The sequence below is a fragment of the Sturnira hondurensis genome, unplaced genomic scaffold, assembly GCF_014824575.4.
Source record: "Sturnira hondurensis isolate 20B ecotype Veracruz unplaced genomic scaffold, ASM1482457v3 Scaffold0022566, whole genome shotgun sequence".
NCBI classification, from domain to species: Eukaryota; Metazoa; Chordata; class Mammalia; order Chiroptera; family Phyllostomidae; genus Sturnira; species Sturnira hondurensis.
Genome location: NW_028095197.1, coordinates 12186612 through 12202205, shown reverse-complemented (window position 1 = coordinate 12202205; position 15594 = coordinate 12186612). Strand labels below are relative to the sequence as shown.

General features: G+C 40.7%; 1 protein-coding gene and 1 long non-coding RNA gene across 2 annotated transcripts in view; one reads left to right on the top strand and one right to left on the bottom strand.

The window, feature by feature from the left end:
- The window catches only part of PLPPR1 (phospholipid phosphatase related 1), a 227014-nt gene that overhangs the window by 89248 nt on the left and 122172 nt on the right, over positions 1–15594 (bottom strand). The window lies entirely within an intron of this gene.
- LOC118979704 (uncharacterized) lies at positions 10405–11575 on the top strand. Its single transcript, XR_005064973.1, has 2 exons — positions 10405–10442; positions 11362–11575. It is a non-coding gene; the product is annotated as an uncharacterized LOC118979704 (long non-coding RNA).

The window sequence follows — 15594 nt, the reverse complement described above, 5'->3', positions numbered from 1 at the left end:
AGCTTACATCTCACTACCCCCAAGCCAGCGACGCTTTTGCCTGTGGCAGAATGCAGTTGTGTACCTGATTGCAGCACCAGCCATTCATTGCTGGTGGCGTTAGCACAATATGGTTGATGATCAGGACTTAGACCACTTGTCAGGGCATACCAAATATACATACCTCTTGGTTTTATACCTCTGGCAATAATTCGACACCTGAAGGACGCTTAAGTGGTTATGAAACTAATTCATAAATTTCCGAGAGATACCGCTCATTCTTCACATCTAAGGCTCCATTACTCCTGGGCTCATACCTGCATTAATAGTCACTGCACAATCAAACTGTCTGTGGGAATCACTGTTAATATCGAAGACAGAGCAAATGATTAGGTCAGCAAGGCTGTGATCCAGAAGGCAGCTGATGTGTTATTTTTAAAATTTCTCACTGCTAAAATAACCCACATTTGCAGAAATTCCTCCAGGAGACTATCTCAGTAGCTGAAAAGTGGACAAATCTGGCAAGGTCGGATTTCTTTACATTCATCTGATGTGGAGATCAAACATCAGGACTAGCAAGAAAATTGCACTGTCAACTGCTCACAATACATTGTGTTTCACCCTATGCGTTTCATCTCCATGGTTCGGACTAACCATACGTCCTTCATTGTAAGAATTGGCTGATCCTGTATTTCTGGTCAAGACAATGGACAGGAGATTGTGTAAAAGGAAGAAACATAGATTATCAGGTTGTGGAGGTGCTGGTGGACTAAACGTGCCCAAGAAATCTGAGGAATGACCCCCAACAGGAAGATAGATAAGAAGCAAATGTTTCACCCAATCCACAATTACCATATTTTGTCATGTATAATGCACACTTCTTGCCTACATTTCTGAGGGAAAAATAAGGATGCACACAGGGGTAGTACCTGCAGTACCTTGTATTTGTTTTTGTGTTTTCTAATTATTTGTTATGTAAAATTTCTTGTACCATAATAGGTTCAAAAATAAATGCTAAAATTCCTGTATAATGCACAAAAAAACGAGTATCTCAATAGAAATAAATAATTAAATAAAAAATTTGAAAGATATTTTTCCTGAAGGTTTGGGCGAAAAATGTGGGTGCACATTATGCATGGCAAAATAAGGCATCGTAAAGGTTGGTCCTGTCTATAACATACCTATCCTGCAATGCCCACACAACCCACGTCTCTACCAGACAGGAAGAACTTCCACGAGAAAAAAGTCTGCTTCTTTGAATACCATAGACTTGATCCCTTGCCTTAGTTGTTTCGTTCCAGAGAAAGCTCAGGGAGGAAACCCAGAGCAGAGCTGTGGTACACGAACACAGAACTCTCTAGCTCTCCAAATTTTATGTACGTCAGAATTGCCTGGAGGGCTGGTTAACATGTAATTATGGGGCCCACCCCTAGACTTTCTGGTGTATTATATCTGGAGTAGAAGTTGTAAGTTTGCATTTCTGACAAGTTCCAACATCACGCTGATGCAACGGGTTGGAAACCACCTTTTGAGAACCACAGGTCTAATTCTTTCACTTTATTAAGAGATTCTGAGCTATGTCTTTCCTTGCCCAAGGCACTCACCGGAGGCTCAATAAATGGTTGCTAGTGAGTGAATGAAGAAACCAAGGCAGAGAGAGACAGAAGGGCATACCCAAGTTGGAGAGCTCTCTTTTTCAGCCTGGCCCAATGGGAACCACTAGAGAGAGTAGTAGTGGCCAGAGAGACCTGTCGTCGTAATGGGGAAAAGTACCAAAGTCCAGTTTATAAGTAATTAGAATCTGTATGGGTCTTTGGATCTATGGGTCTTTGAAAAAACCCACTCCAAAGGATTTAGTAGAAATTTTCTATATCCTTTTCATCACTGCTGTGGAAAAAGTACTTAATGAAATTATCTTTACAAATGTATTAATTTATTCTACCCTGAGGATATTACATTCAGTGACTTAGCAAAAGTCATCTGAGCTAATAACAGACTCAGGGACACATTTCCTGAGACTAAGCAAATTTCCCAGTAGAGAGATAGTTAGCTATTTGGGACAAATGAAGGCTGAGATACAATGATTGAAGAATAGCTGTCATGTCCAGAACGGGTGACAGTGTTTACAAACAGAGAAGCACAGATGGACTGGAATGCAAAGCTAAAATGTGTGCTGACAAGGAAAACCATCACAGGGGAGGGGAAAGCCCACCACTATCCCAAAACATCCTTGACCACTGACAGAGGCTCAGGTTCAAGAGTTGATCTCCAGGTGTATGTCCCCTAAGGATGCACAAGGAAGAACCACGACTCCTCAGGGCCGCTGACTATCTCCATTGCAGTCAGGCAGTGACAGCCAGTTCACTTCCATCCTGCCAGTGAAATACATATGCAGTGAGTACTGTCCCTTTAAAAAGGCCTAAATCTATTGACAGACCCGAGTCGAAATGTTGTGGCCTACAGGGTGAGCATCGCATACCCATTGGCTCTTTTGCTGTAGATGACAAAGCATGTATAACCCGTGATTTACTTCTGTTTAGAAACACCCAATTTCTGGCATTGACAAGATCACTTCTAGAAGATTTTTCAAAAAACATTTATCATATTAGCTTCTCTAAAATAATTTCTCAAAATAGGATCTGCCTGTCAACTGCATTTAGCATCGTGTGGGGGTAGTTTAAGATGTAGATTCCCAATCAACCACTGTCTCTGAATCTAGTCTTTTAGGAGCCAGGAAATTACACTTTCAACCTTTCTAGTGATTCTCATGCATATTGAAGTGTTAGAACCACCACTTCAAGACAACAATTTTCAATGATCTTCAACGGGTGTACTGCAAAATTTTTTAAAACATGCAATACCTGATTAGTCAAGGGCACTGACCTCTTTTCCATTAGGTTGTCAAAAAAAATAACAGCCGACACAGAAATAACCATCTGGGGCAAATGAATAAAAACTATACCTATTTTTGTCAGATTTGCAAAAAATACATTTTTTGGTATGCTGAAGAATTTTAGTAGTTAGCTTATGTGTGCCACGAGATGAAAAAAGGTGAAAATTGCTGCTCTAAGAGCCTGACTGTAGGGAAAGAGAATTTCCAAAAAGAAACAAAAACATACATTGAACTTACAAAGGCTCCTTGAAGATATTCAAGAATTTTGCAAGCATGAATGACTGTGTTCTTTCTTCCAACAGGGATTTAAACACAACCATAATAGCAACACTGGGTGAGTAATAAAACTCTGGGAGACATGAGTACCTTAAAGGTTATAAGAATGTCATTGTAATCATTAACAAAATCCACAAAATGAGCTGGTTCTATAGAAAGAGTGTGGAAAAAGGACTACACTTTTTCCCACCCAGCACGCACACACACACACACACTTCTACAGAGGCAGAAATGAAACCTCCTTCAGAGACCCTGGTAAAACCAAGCATCGCCCACTTTATGATATGTGTTCGACTAGATTGAACTGGAGTGAGCACAGGCTCTAATACCTCGATGTCCCCAGTTACTAAAAAGTTCCAAAGCTGAATTTGACTCCAAGGTCTGTTGGGATCTCAGACGTTTCTCTTAGCCCCAAAAGACAATGTCAACCCCTCTACAGAAGCTTAGAAAGCCATCTGATACTTCCAGAGCCCTGAAGACACAGTCTGGGTGGGGTTAGTCTCCAGGGAGATGAAGAGGTACATGCAATGGCAATGCACTAACAGAAGGGCCTGGCTGTGGCTTGGCTTTCGCAGAGCACTGGGGAAGCAGCTGCCGAGAGCCCATAAACTTGGCCGGAACTCAAAGCTAGAGCTGGTAACACTTGGCATCCTCAGCCAAGCCAGGGCACTGCCTCAAAGGACCCAAGCCAGAGGTCAGAGCCAAAGATGATTAAAGGAAGTGCTAGCATGGGATGTGAATTTTCCTTCTCTTTGACATTGCATAATATGATTTTTCCATCCCTATCTTAAAATACTTGATTTCCGTTATTCACAGTGTGATATAAAGTCCTCAAAGGGAGAGGGGCTGGGTCCAGTGAACCCTACTAATCCCCTGTGGCCTTGAATTGGTTGCTTAGTAACCCCCGTACACCACCTACTCTACCTTTTGGTTCCAAACAATATAAAACCCTACCTTTTATTAGGGTATCAGACCAACACTTAAGAGACAGGGGATCTCTCATAGAAGTCTAACCCTGCTGAGCTTATGAAGATAAATGAGAAATTCAGAGAAACTTGTATCACAGGGGGAATCGCATACATTTTCAACAGATATTTATCTCTACAGACTACTTAAACATGGTAGTCACAAGAAAAACAAAGGCATAATGCTCTTTCTCAAATTCCCTGTTCTGATCCTACACGGAAAATGTAATAATCTCATTTGTAACGAGAGAGGAAATCATTTGTTCTTAAGAAAAAAAATCATTTGAAAAGGCCATATTCTGAATGCTACAAAAATCTGTTTGCTCATTTTAGGAGTAAAAAAAGACAGTAAGTAGACACATGCATATCTTACAGAAATAAATATGTATACTTGCACATATGTGTAAACCTGTATTTTTTCTCTTGACCCCTATTTGATCCACATAGCAGATACAGGCCTTATTGCTTTATTTCATAGGATAATTGGACTTGAAGCTGGAAGAGACCTCTGTATCCAATCTGTACATTTTAAGATTGGCCAAATGAGGCCTAGACAGTTCAAAGTGACTTCTGCAAGACCACATGGCTGCCAGGTTGCACAAGACAGAATGGAAACCTGTATTCCTGAACTCCTGGCCCACTGCTGTTTCCAAAGAACCATACAGTCTCTACTGAGAGAGAGAGACACCCCACGCAGCTTGGTTAAAAAAGCATACAACGTCCTTTCCTTGCTCCATCTGTAACAGCCGGTGTATGGAAGACACCACACACCAAAAGTGTGATGGTGTTAGGACAAAAACTGCCCTGCTGTGGCTTTCAGGGATGGCACTGCCCTCAAGTCCCTCCGTTCCGACAAAATTGATACTGTGGAAAACATGCATCTGCAGGAGGTGAGTAAAAATCAATGATTTCAAGCCTTAGGATGATTTGACATTTCTTACAGCTCTTGGCAAATTCCATTCAATTCTGTGCAGTAAGTTTACTGTGCATTAAGAGTAGGGGTGGCTAGTGCCCTGTGCGCCGCCCCTCGGCATTTGCAATCTTCTTACAAAGCACCTCTCTTCCTGCGAGCTTTCTGAGATGCAGGTGTGCCCTGGCTACATGCAGAGCTGGCCACAGTGCCCAGGAATTAATACCCCTTGGAGTAAACCTGGAACAACAGTGCAACTACCATGTGATTAAACATTCCAGCTTCCTCACCCTTCAGCTGGGGACACTCTGAGACGTCATGTAAGTGGCCTTCCACAGCCTCCAGCATGCACTGAGCCCCAGATCTCCGTGGGGGAAACTGCTCTCTCTTGTCTCCTGAATTTGCTCCATTCACCTCCATTTCCCTGCTCTCCTCAGGTAATTTCTGGGATTACCATCCAGATCAATTACTTGAACTCATACGTGGCAGGGTCTGTTCCTGGAGGAATCCAATGTAAAATAAGCATATGCTCTGTACAAATCACTTTTTAATAATAGGTGTCAAGAAATATGAAGATGAAGAAGATAATGGCTTAGCCACCATGAATAACGCTGCAATGAACACAGGAGTACATAAATCTTTGTGCCAAAACCTAGAAGCAACCGAAGCGTCCTTCAACAGATGACTGAATGAAGAGGATGTGGTACATACATGCAATGGAATAGCAATTATCCTTAAGAAAAGATGAAATACTGCCATTTGCGACCACATGGTTGGATCCTGAGAATATCATGCTAAGGAAAGTAAGTCAGACAGAGAGTCAAGAACCATATGATTTCACTAAAATGTGGGATATGAAACTGAAAGCAACAAAGAGACAAACAAGACAAGTAAACACATAAAAATCAGACCACGTAATGGTGGTTACCCGAGAGAAAGGTGGAGGCAAGCAGGTAGAAAAGGGCAAAGGGGGGCAAACATATGGTGATGGAATAAGACCTGACTTTGAGTGGCAAACACACAATGTAATATACAGACAATGGATTATAGAATTGTGTACTTGAAGCCTATATAATTTTATTAAGCAATATCCCCCGAATACATTTAATAAAATTAAATAAATAAAATTAAAATTAAAAAAGAAAAAATATTGTTCCAGTCTTCAAAAGGCTGAGGCCAGGGAAGGGTAAGACGAAATACTTTGGGAGAAGACTAGAGATATGCAATAAAAATATATTCATCCAGGAAGGAGTCTCATAATGAAAAGTGGAATTTGCCATTAAGAACCCAGCGTGAAATTTTCTCAAGCAGGAAGGAGTCAGGTAGGCAAAGTGGTAACATGACGCACAGTAAATAAACAACCAAGGTCCCAAGTTTACCTGGAAATGCGTGTCAGAGACTCTGTCACTGCTTATACAACACAACGCAAGCCTGAATGACCAACGCAAACTGAGAAGACTTCATACAAACCAAGATTGTCTTTCAGTGCCGAGAAGGATACAAAACCCTCCCACCTGGTTGGACAAGTTTAGTTGGTTATTTTGTATCTTGCATTTGACAAATGTGAAAACTATATGTCTTATCACTCAATTCTCTCAAAATAGTCTAATTTCTGTGGAAAGCAAACAAATTAAACAGTGCAATTTTGTGGTATTAGGTTGACAAATCAGCAATTTGAGTTTTCACTTGAGCTAGAGGCCATGCCAGTAACCCAAACATTTGCAGGTCACAGACATCAGCTGTACGGAACCCTATAAATAACTCTCCTTTAGCCCAGGACAGGTTACTGAATAAAAATGACAACACAGAGCAAGTTGAATAAACGTCTATGATAAGAAACCTCGAGGGCATCCTTCAGCTGACAAATGCTGGATTTTTCATGTGTGATTCTCGCTGGTTTGTCTTGTGAGCTAATGATTAGAAAGTATCTACCCGTAATACACTGGGATCTTAAAAACTCTATCCTCAAAACAACTTAGTAAAGCAGATGTTATTAGTATCACCCTTTTATAAATGAGAAAACTGAAACTTGGAGATGCTCAGTAATTTGCTGAAGGTCATACAGCTTTTTTGTCAGACCCTCAAAAGTAAAGTGTCCCCAAAATGCCATGGTGTCTTCTTTCAGGGCTGAAAAGAACACCAATATGTCAGCTTCAAAGGGTCTTGTCTCAGGAGATGCCAAAGATGAGTTTGAACAATTATCAGCTGAGAGAAACTTATATTTTGGTAACACAGAGTTGAAATTCTTACTTGGTCAAATAACAATTTTAGGCAAAACAATTTTTTTAAATGCCTTCTTTTTTTGGCTAAGCATTCTTTTGTCTACTATCAAAAGAAAATGAATTCCCAAGTTATCTAAATTCCATGTAGTATACCCAAAATTAGTATTTATATCCAGAGACACAGAAGATTTTCTCAAGAAAATGTCTTAGGATTCTTCTATCAACTGATTATGGTATTTTGGAAAGGATGTTCACCACATTAGATTTCATAGAAGACTCACACAGAAATGATAACTGACAACATGAAAAATAAAATTAACCTAAACTAACTCAATTTTAATCAGAGAGATTTAATAAACTGTCCTTTATCAAATTTCTTTTGAAAAAGATTTAGCCCTTTATTCTTCATATCTTATCTCCTAATCCAATTAGAATAAAGTTGTTCTACTCCATACATATCCTCTTATTTGGGGTGTCCCCCAAAGTGGACCTTGAGCCAACGATGTGGGTGCACACAGCTCATTTGTCAAGCGACCCCAGGAAGGACGTGAAGGAGGGAGGAAGGGAGGAAAGCCAAAAAGGTACAATAATGACAAAGTTAGCACCATGTGCAGCGAGCTGGTGGTCTGTTTTGCTGGAGATCTCTCGGAAATGACAACAAATTCTTTTCTGAATGGCCCCACTGAGGAGTGAGGAAGCGGAATGATTTCTGCACCATTGCCTTTTCTGCAATGGCCGAGGGTAACTCCCCAGCCATCATGGTCCTACTCAACGTGTTGGGCCCGGTGTGTTTCTCTAGAAACAGAGAAACCTGTGTGTTCATTCAGGGCTGTTTGCAAGGACCCTTGGATTGAGTCACTGGAAAATGGGCAGGGCCCTGCCAGTATGTGCTAAACCGGGGCTATTTTCCACAAGGAGCTGCTTTCGTTTTTAAAGACTTTATTTATTTTTAGAGAGAAGGAAAGGAGGGAGAAAGAGAGGGAGAGAAATATCAATGAGTGGCTGTCTCTCATGTGGCCCCCTCTGGGGACCTGGCCTGCAACCCAGGCATGTGCTCTGACTGGGAATCGAACTGGTGACCCCTTGGTTCACAGCCCACGCTCAATCCACTGAGCTACACCAGCCAGCGCTGAGCTGCTTTATTGATTGACTTAGTTTTCAAACTTTCCTGAACATAAAGATGACCTGAAAAACTTATGCAAATGCATGTTTGGTGCCCCCATTCTGATTAAGGTCATTGATTAGATTCAAGAATCAAAATTTTAACAAACAGCCCATTCATTCCAAAAGCAGGTGGTCCCAGGCCACATTGTGACATTTCTATGCTAGTACAGCCAAAGGCCGTGAGTTTATTCCCATGTGGGTTCAACTGTGTCTCAGAAAAAAGCTCTGACTTGGCCATGGATAGACCTTACTTTTCTATGTGCCATTTCTTCAAGTATAAGTTGTTGTTCATAAAGAGAACATAACGGGAGTACGTGGGTGGGTTAGCACATTGCAGGTCTAATTCTGGAGAATCACTTTAAATATATGGACACCCAACTGATTATGAGTCAGGAGTAAAATGATCAGATGTCCTCATGTGAGAGTGACCATACTTTGCCAACACATGGTGTGATGATTAAATGTAAACTTAAGGGGGGCACTTGACAGAAGAGTTGACAGTGGGACAAAAAATGAAGTCATTGTATCTCTCTCTATATATATACACACTGGTCAGGAATCTTAGGGGGAAACAATATACAAGTCTCTGCTCCAGGGAGCCGGCATATAAACCAGCACAGCTTTGTGAAGCATCAAAGCTAATGCAACTTTTGAGATTGTCTTTTTCAAAGTTTTCAGAGCTGCAAGAAAGGGTGAAATGGCACTCCTAAAGGCAATTTGGCATGCTCACTGGTTTGTTGATAATGTAGATTCCTTTCATATTCTCTCATCTGTCTACTATGTATGAGAAAGCAGGCAACGGGGGCCCTAGGGTAATACATTAGGATATTCTTCAGTCTGGGGAGAGATGGTGTCTGTAATAAATAGACAAAATCTGAGCTCATGTCTTTTCCCTTTGGCTCCAGGTTCTCATCACCGCTTCTCTGCCATTTCTTATCAGCAGTAAGGTACAAACTTAAGAAACCCAGGAGTGTTCTGGTGTCCCAAAGCCCTTAGGATAAAGTGCTCGATACGGCCTGCAAGGTACTTCATGATCTGGCCACTGTCTGCCTCACCAGTCTCTGCTCTCACTATTCCCTGTCTTATATCCTCTAAGTTCCAACCTTGTTAAAACTCTTACAGCAATTCGAATTCCCAGTAACGTCTTAGGTCTTGGCCCATGCCAAGCTGTCCCCTCCTCCAGGTGCTCTCCTCCCAGGAGCCTCTCCTTCGCCTGGGCAGCATCTTACTAGTCTCTAGGTATTGTCTAAATGCACTTCCCTTGGGAAAATCCACCGAGCCTTTGGAAAGGTGAGTCAGAGCTGTTACAGGATCTTTGTAGGCTTTGGGCACTCCTACTCGTGAAGACACCTCTTCATATCGTGTTAAATATATGAAGATATACTATATTGTGCATTCTGTAATTGTTCTTGCTGAAAACATTTTGAAGTCATTTTTATTGTTCTGTTTTTGAAGTTATTTGGCTATGAACAACTAATTTAATTTACTATGGATAACTACAGGGTTAGAGTTATAGATTTGGCTTCCCACACAGTTACTAACCAACTGTGTGATCTTAGACAAGTCGCTTAACCTCTCTGATTCTCAGTTATCGAAAGAACAGGCATTTGCATAAGTGATCTAAGGTCCTGTTTAGCACTAAGAGTCTATGCTTTTATCAGTAACTGTGGGTAGAGATGTTTTTGATGATGGTAATGGTATGGGAGTGGGAATAGAGCACAGATTCTTTTTTCCACTGATGTAACATGGAACAAGGAGACTGAGAACCGTTGGTAGGTACTGAGAGCAGGGCTTCCAGCTGAGGAAAAAAAGGCAGTTCCACAAATGTATATGGAAAAGACAGGTTTAAAACTGAAAATAAGATATATAATGAACAATTTTTTAAAAATCCTCACCCAAGGATATATTTATTGATTTTTCAAGAGAGAGGAAAGGAGAAAGTGAAGAAGAAAAACATCATTATGAGAGAGAAACATCTATTGGTTGCCTCCTGTATGTGCCCTGACTGATCCAGGATCAAACCTGCAACCTGGGTATGTGCCTGACTGGGAATCGAACATGCAAACTCTTTGGTGTACAGAGACAATGCTCCAATGAACCGAGCCACCAGGCCAGGGCTATAATGAACAATTTAATATATCAACCTATAACCAGAGAAAAGAAATTCATAGAACTTAAATATAGTTTCCCAAATACATTTTCCTAAACAACACTCATAATTAAAGCATGATTATAATTATTTATAGTAATGCCCCCTAAGGCTTGGTGTTGGTGATGACCACATAGTATGTGTTGTAAAATTAATCAATTAGAAGGGGCAAGCTTCACTATTGTTTTAATTAATTCTACTCTGAGAATAAAGTGAGACTTTGGAATTTTTTGTGAATGTAACGAGTTTTCAAATGAGTTTTCAACAGTAAAATGACAACAAACTCACAACTATCAACAACTGAACCTAAAAAAAAAAAAAGCACACTAAGCAAACAACTAGAACAGAAACAGATTCACAGAAATGGAGATCACATGGAGGATTATCAGTGGGGAGGGGGCAGGGAGAATGGGGGAAAAGGTACAGGGAATAAGAAGCATAAATGGTAGGTACAAAATAGACAGGGAGAGGTTAAGAATAGTATGGGAAATGGAGAAGCCAAAGAACTTATATGTATGACCCATGGACATGAACTAAGGTGGGGGAATGCTGGTGGGAGGTAGGGTACAGGGCAGAGGGGAATAAAGGGGAGAAAAAATGGGACAACTGTAATAGTATAATCAATAAAATATATTTAAAAAGAATTCTGTATGTCATAGACATCAATCGCTTAGTACAATCTTAAAAATAAGTTATTTAATCTTTTTCTGATGGAAAAATTAATCAAGTTCCATGCAAACAATACATTTAATCCCAATACCTAGAGATAAATACTGACTTTTGTGCCTTCCTTTTCTTTCTAGGCATATGATTGCATAGACACATACGCATAGTTCCAAAAAGACATCCCATTTGATGTCTGTGCTGAAGAACTTGAATGAAAAGGTTATCTGGCTTGGAGGCTGCAAGATCTATGGCCACAACCCCTTACACACCTGACATGTCTGAAAAGTTAGTGAGTCTGAAGATGCACAAAAACACTTCCCACGACTTAATCTGCATGGAGAAAGTGGAAGGGAAACAAGAGGTAGAAGAGACAGAGTGTGTGTGTCCCTTAGGGACTGGCCCTTGCAAGCGGATTCACGTGTAAGTTCTCTGAACAGAAGGGCTGTCGAGAAAAATAAGACACAGCAGTGCCCCATTATCCTCAGGTGACAACGTGAGACATCGAGTTCAGGAGCAGGACTTCTTCCCACCCTAGTGTAGAGAAGGTCCCCGGGGGCTGAGATGTTAGCATTCCCCACATGAGCAAAGAGTGAGGCAGCTTTGCATAGTGTCTTTGCTTGAGGAAATGAATGTGCATGGCTGGAGATAATGAGGAAAATTCTCTAATGTTCCGGGTAACAAGAGCCCAGAGATGGCTTCCGGAGCACGGTGACAATCCAGGCTTAACTAGGGAAGATTACAGGGCTGCTGGAATCCTCTGTGAGCAATAGCTGGTGAAATTCGGGTTCTTCCTGATGTCACTGCTGGCTGTATTCACAGTCAGGTGAGGCCTGGGGAGACTCAGATCATACACTGTTCTGAACCCATACCTGCTCCCCTTTACTATCTAACATGAATATTTTTTCATGGAACTAAATATTTCTCTGTAGTACCATTTGTATGGCTGCATACTATTCCATTTTTTGAATGGAAAATAATGTTTAACCACCCCCCCCATAGCTTACAATTAGGGGCTTTTTATCATCATTAATGATTTTATGATAAGTCACCTTGCAGCAAAGTCTGTCATATCCACAATTATTTCTGTAGAGTAAGAGTGGAATTTGGGGTCCAAAGGGGAATGAATACAAAGTCTTGAAGACTTTTATACACAGTCCCAAACTGCTCTCCCTACAGACTGCTATTTTTATACTTCTTTTATAAGTGAGCATTCCTATAACTAATATTTTTATGTGCTGTGAGATAGATTAGAATGTTTTTATTTGTTTTTTTTTTAGAATAAATAATCATAACTTTGCGTTGACTTAGAACTTAGGTATTATGCAGTCTTGGAATTAAGATTCAAGAAAAATAAAAGAGCTTGGCCCGCTTCCCATATCAATGACTACTTACGCCGGTTCCTGCTATATTTAAAGAATAGCTTTTATGCAAGAAAAATGCATCAGAAAGAATAAATTCACCTGCAGGCTGTGCAAAATAATATACTGCAGCAGGATAAGAGGCTATCTTTTATGGCTCTTGAAAAATGTAACATGTTCAGTCTGGACAGAGTTTGTCATTATCCTGCTAGGGTCGTCGAGACTCATGCCCCGTAGGAGGAGTGTGTAACATTCTACGATGGTCATAGTATTGCTGCATCCACTCAACATCATGAGGAATGCTTGGTTTAAGGCGATGAGTTAACTCTCAGGGAGACTGATTGGGAGAACATTGCTATAGGGTGTACAGCGTGGACAAAAAGTGGTCTGGGAAACTACACAGAGTAGATGGTAGATTGAGGACAGCATTCCAGGGTAGAATCTGGGACAAGCCCCTTGGGTGTGGCTAGTTCTTGCTAAGGCTGTCGTTTTGGGGTGGTCTCACTAAGACAGGTACCAGAGTCAGAGGGGAATGTTGATGGTCTCCTAGACTAGTTACTCATGCAGTGCTCAGGGCTCCTTTCAGCTTCCTGCCACTTGGCAAACTGATCTCTGCTTGAATCCTCCAGTGACCAGAAACTCTTTCTATCAGTGCCATTCAAGAAACAAATCATTCAACAAATAAAAAAAACACATGCAAATGTCACTATTAGTTAGAACACAACCAAGTAAAATCTGTTATTATCTGCATGATTTAGGACTTAATTTTTAATGGGAAGAGAAAAATCAATAGGGCATTATCACTTAGATATTTTGTAGGATGTACCATATTTTGCTGTGTATAATGTGTACTTTTTTCACCAAATTTTGGAGGGAAAAATAAGGAAGTGTATTATACATGGCTATAATGATTATATACCCTGGGTATAATAATGGGTATAATAATCCTGTGTATAATGCACACAAAAATAGGAGTGTGCATTACGCATGGCAAAATATGGGTATTTCCCTACCCACTGAGAAGTTGGGTGTGGCTATATTTCGGTTGCTTTGGCTAACAAAATATGTGTGGGAAAAACCTATACTAATTACAGACAAAGCTTTAAGAGCTTGTGTTGCGAGTTTCTGTGTTTGCTTTGTTTGCTTCTCTTTTTACCAAAGTGAATATGGTGAGATGGAGCCTCCAACAAGATGGGTCCCTGGTGGTTGTGATTGGGCAGAGACCTCCTACCAACCTGCACAGGACTGGCAGTGTCAAAAATCAGTTTGTTTTAGTAAGCCATTGAGATTTAGGTACTGTCTATTATTGTGGCAAAACCTACCCCATACTGACTATCAGAGTCCATCTTAGTTGAGATTATTTTAAAATACCAATTTATCAGATATAGTCTTGGTCAATATATGTATTTGATCCAATCACCTATATATCTACAGCTTTAGTAGCATGTAAGCACAATCCATTTTCAAATACTTTAATATTAAAAAAGAAATTTAATCATTCAGCAGTGGGAACTTACTAAGGAACAAACTGAACTAATACATACTAGAGAACTGTTCAAATCTTAGAAGAGTATGTATACCTAATTCAGCTTATAGTTTATGTCTAGACAGGCAGAGGGGAAAGTGGGATCCTGTAAGGGAGAGTACATGGGTGTCTAAACTATATCAGTGTTGGGAACTGCCCGCCTGGTTTCAGAAGCTGTAACCGCCCATGGCTAAGGCTGAGTAAAAAGACCTTGTGACCATAAAGCCACTAAGGAGACAAAGCTTATCCTCTGGCAGGGGTACTGCCTCTGCCTCCTTTACTTCACCCTGCTTGGCCCCAGGCAGATGACTGGTTAGACAATGACAGGTAAGATTCCTCAAGGGAGGGACAACCTAAGACAGGCATGGTCTTGATGACACTATCAGGGAAGGACTTGGGGGGCTATGGAAAAAGGGGGTGATGGCCCCTCACCCTTCAGCTTTGACATAGCCTGAGTCCTCATGCTCTCAAGTCTCCTGATCTCTTGGCTGACTTACTTCCCCTGCCTAACTTAAGCCTGAAACAATGCCAGAGGGCAGTGCAGCCTGGGTGGGAATGGGCAGTTCACGCAGGTGATCAGACCTAAGAAAGAATGCATAAAATCCTGTGAAAGTTGCTTTGCTAAGGATGTCCTCAATTTTATGATAAGGGTCCAAGCACAAAATGAGTTTGTTTCCCAAAGCTTTATGGCCCTTTAGCTATCTGACCCTGACTCAGAATAAGCCCTCATACTTTCCCGAATGTTACTATTGTTTGATCCTTACTGCCTGACAGTGATCGATGAGCTTTACCTATATTCATCTTCAAATTGAACCCAATAAAAGCCCATTGAGGGACAGGCTCAAGGCCCTTCTCCTTTGAGAGGTCGACCACCTTTCCTCCCCAAGCAGATCATGTCGTGGTAGACATTCTCATCCGTAACAGCCAGTGGGAGCTCTGCTGAAAAAAGCTCCCCCACATACCAGTTATGTTTTATTATTATTTATTTTAAATCTGAACCAAATAATGTCAAAATTTAGGATTTTGTATGGCTAGGTTATAAGTACTTGAGTGATTATATTATTTTCTATGATATAGAGTATACTTGAGATCATTTAAAATGTTTTCAAAAGAATATTACTTAATAATAATTACTGAAGTTAGAGGAGTTTTCTGATTATTATTAGCTAACCTGAATCTCCATCAAACAAAATGTCCTATTTCCCGAAAAGTTCCAGAGAGTTGAGATTTCCCTGGATTACATGTATGAATGGCCCATGGGCAAGGACAACAGTGTAGGGACTGACTGTGGGAGTGGGGAGTGGACTGAGCAGAGGAGGGCAAATTGGGACAACTGCAATAGAATAACAAAAAAACTAAGTCACAAAGAGTGGCAGATTGTAGAAAAGGAAAGTCATATTTCAACATTATATGTTAAAATTTTTTACCTCTGACCATATCAGAAAGGACTTCCTTATTCTGTGTCAGTTCCCCACTGGGAAAGTACA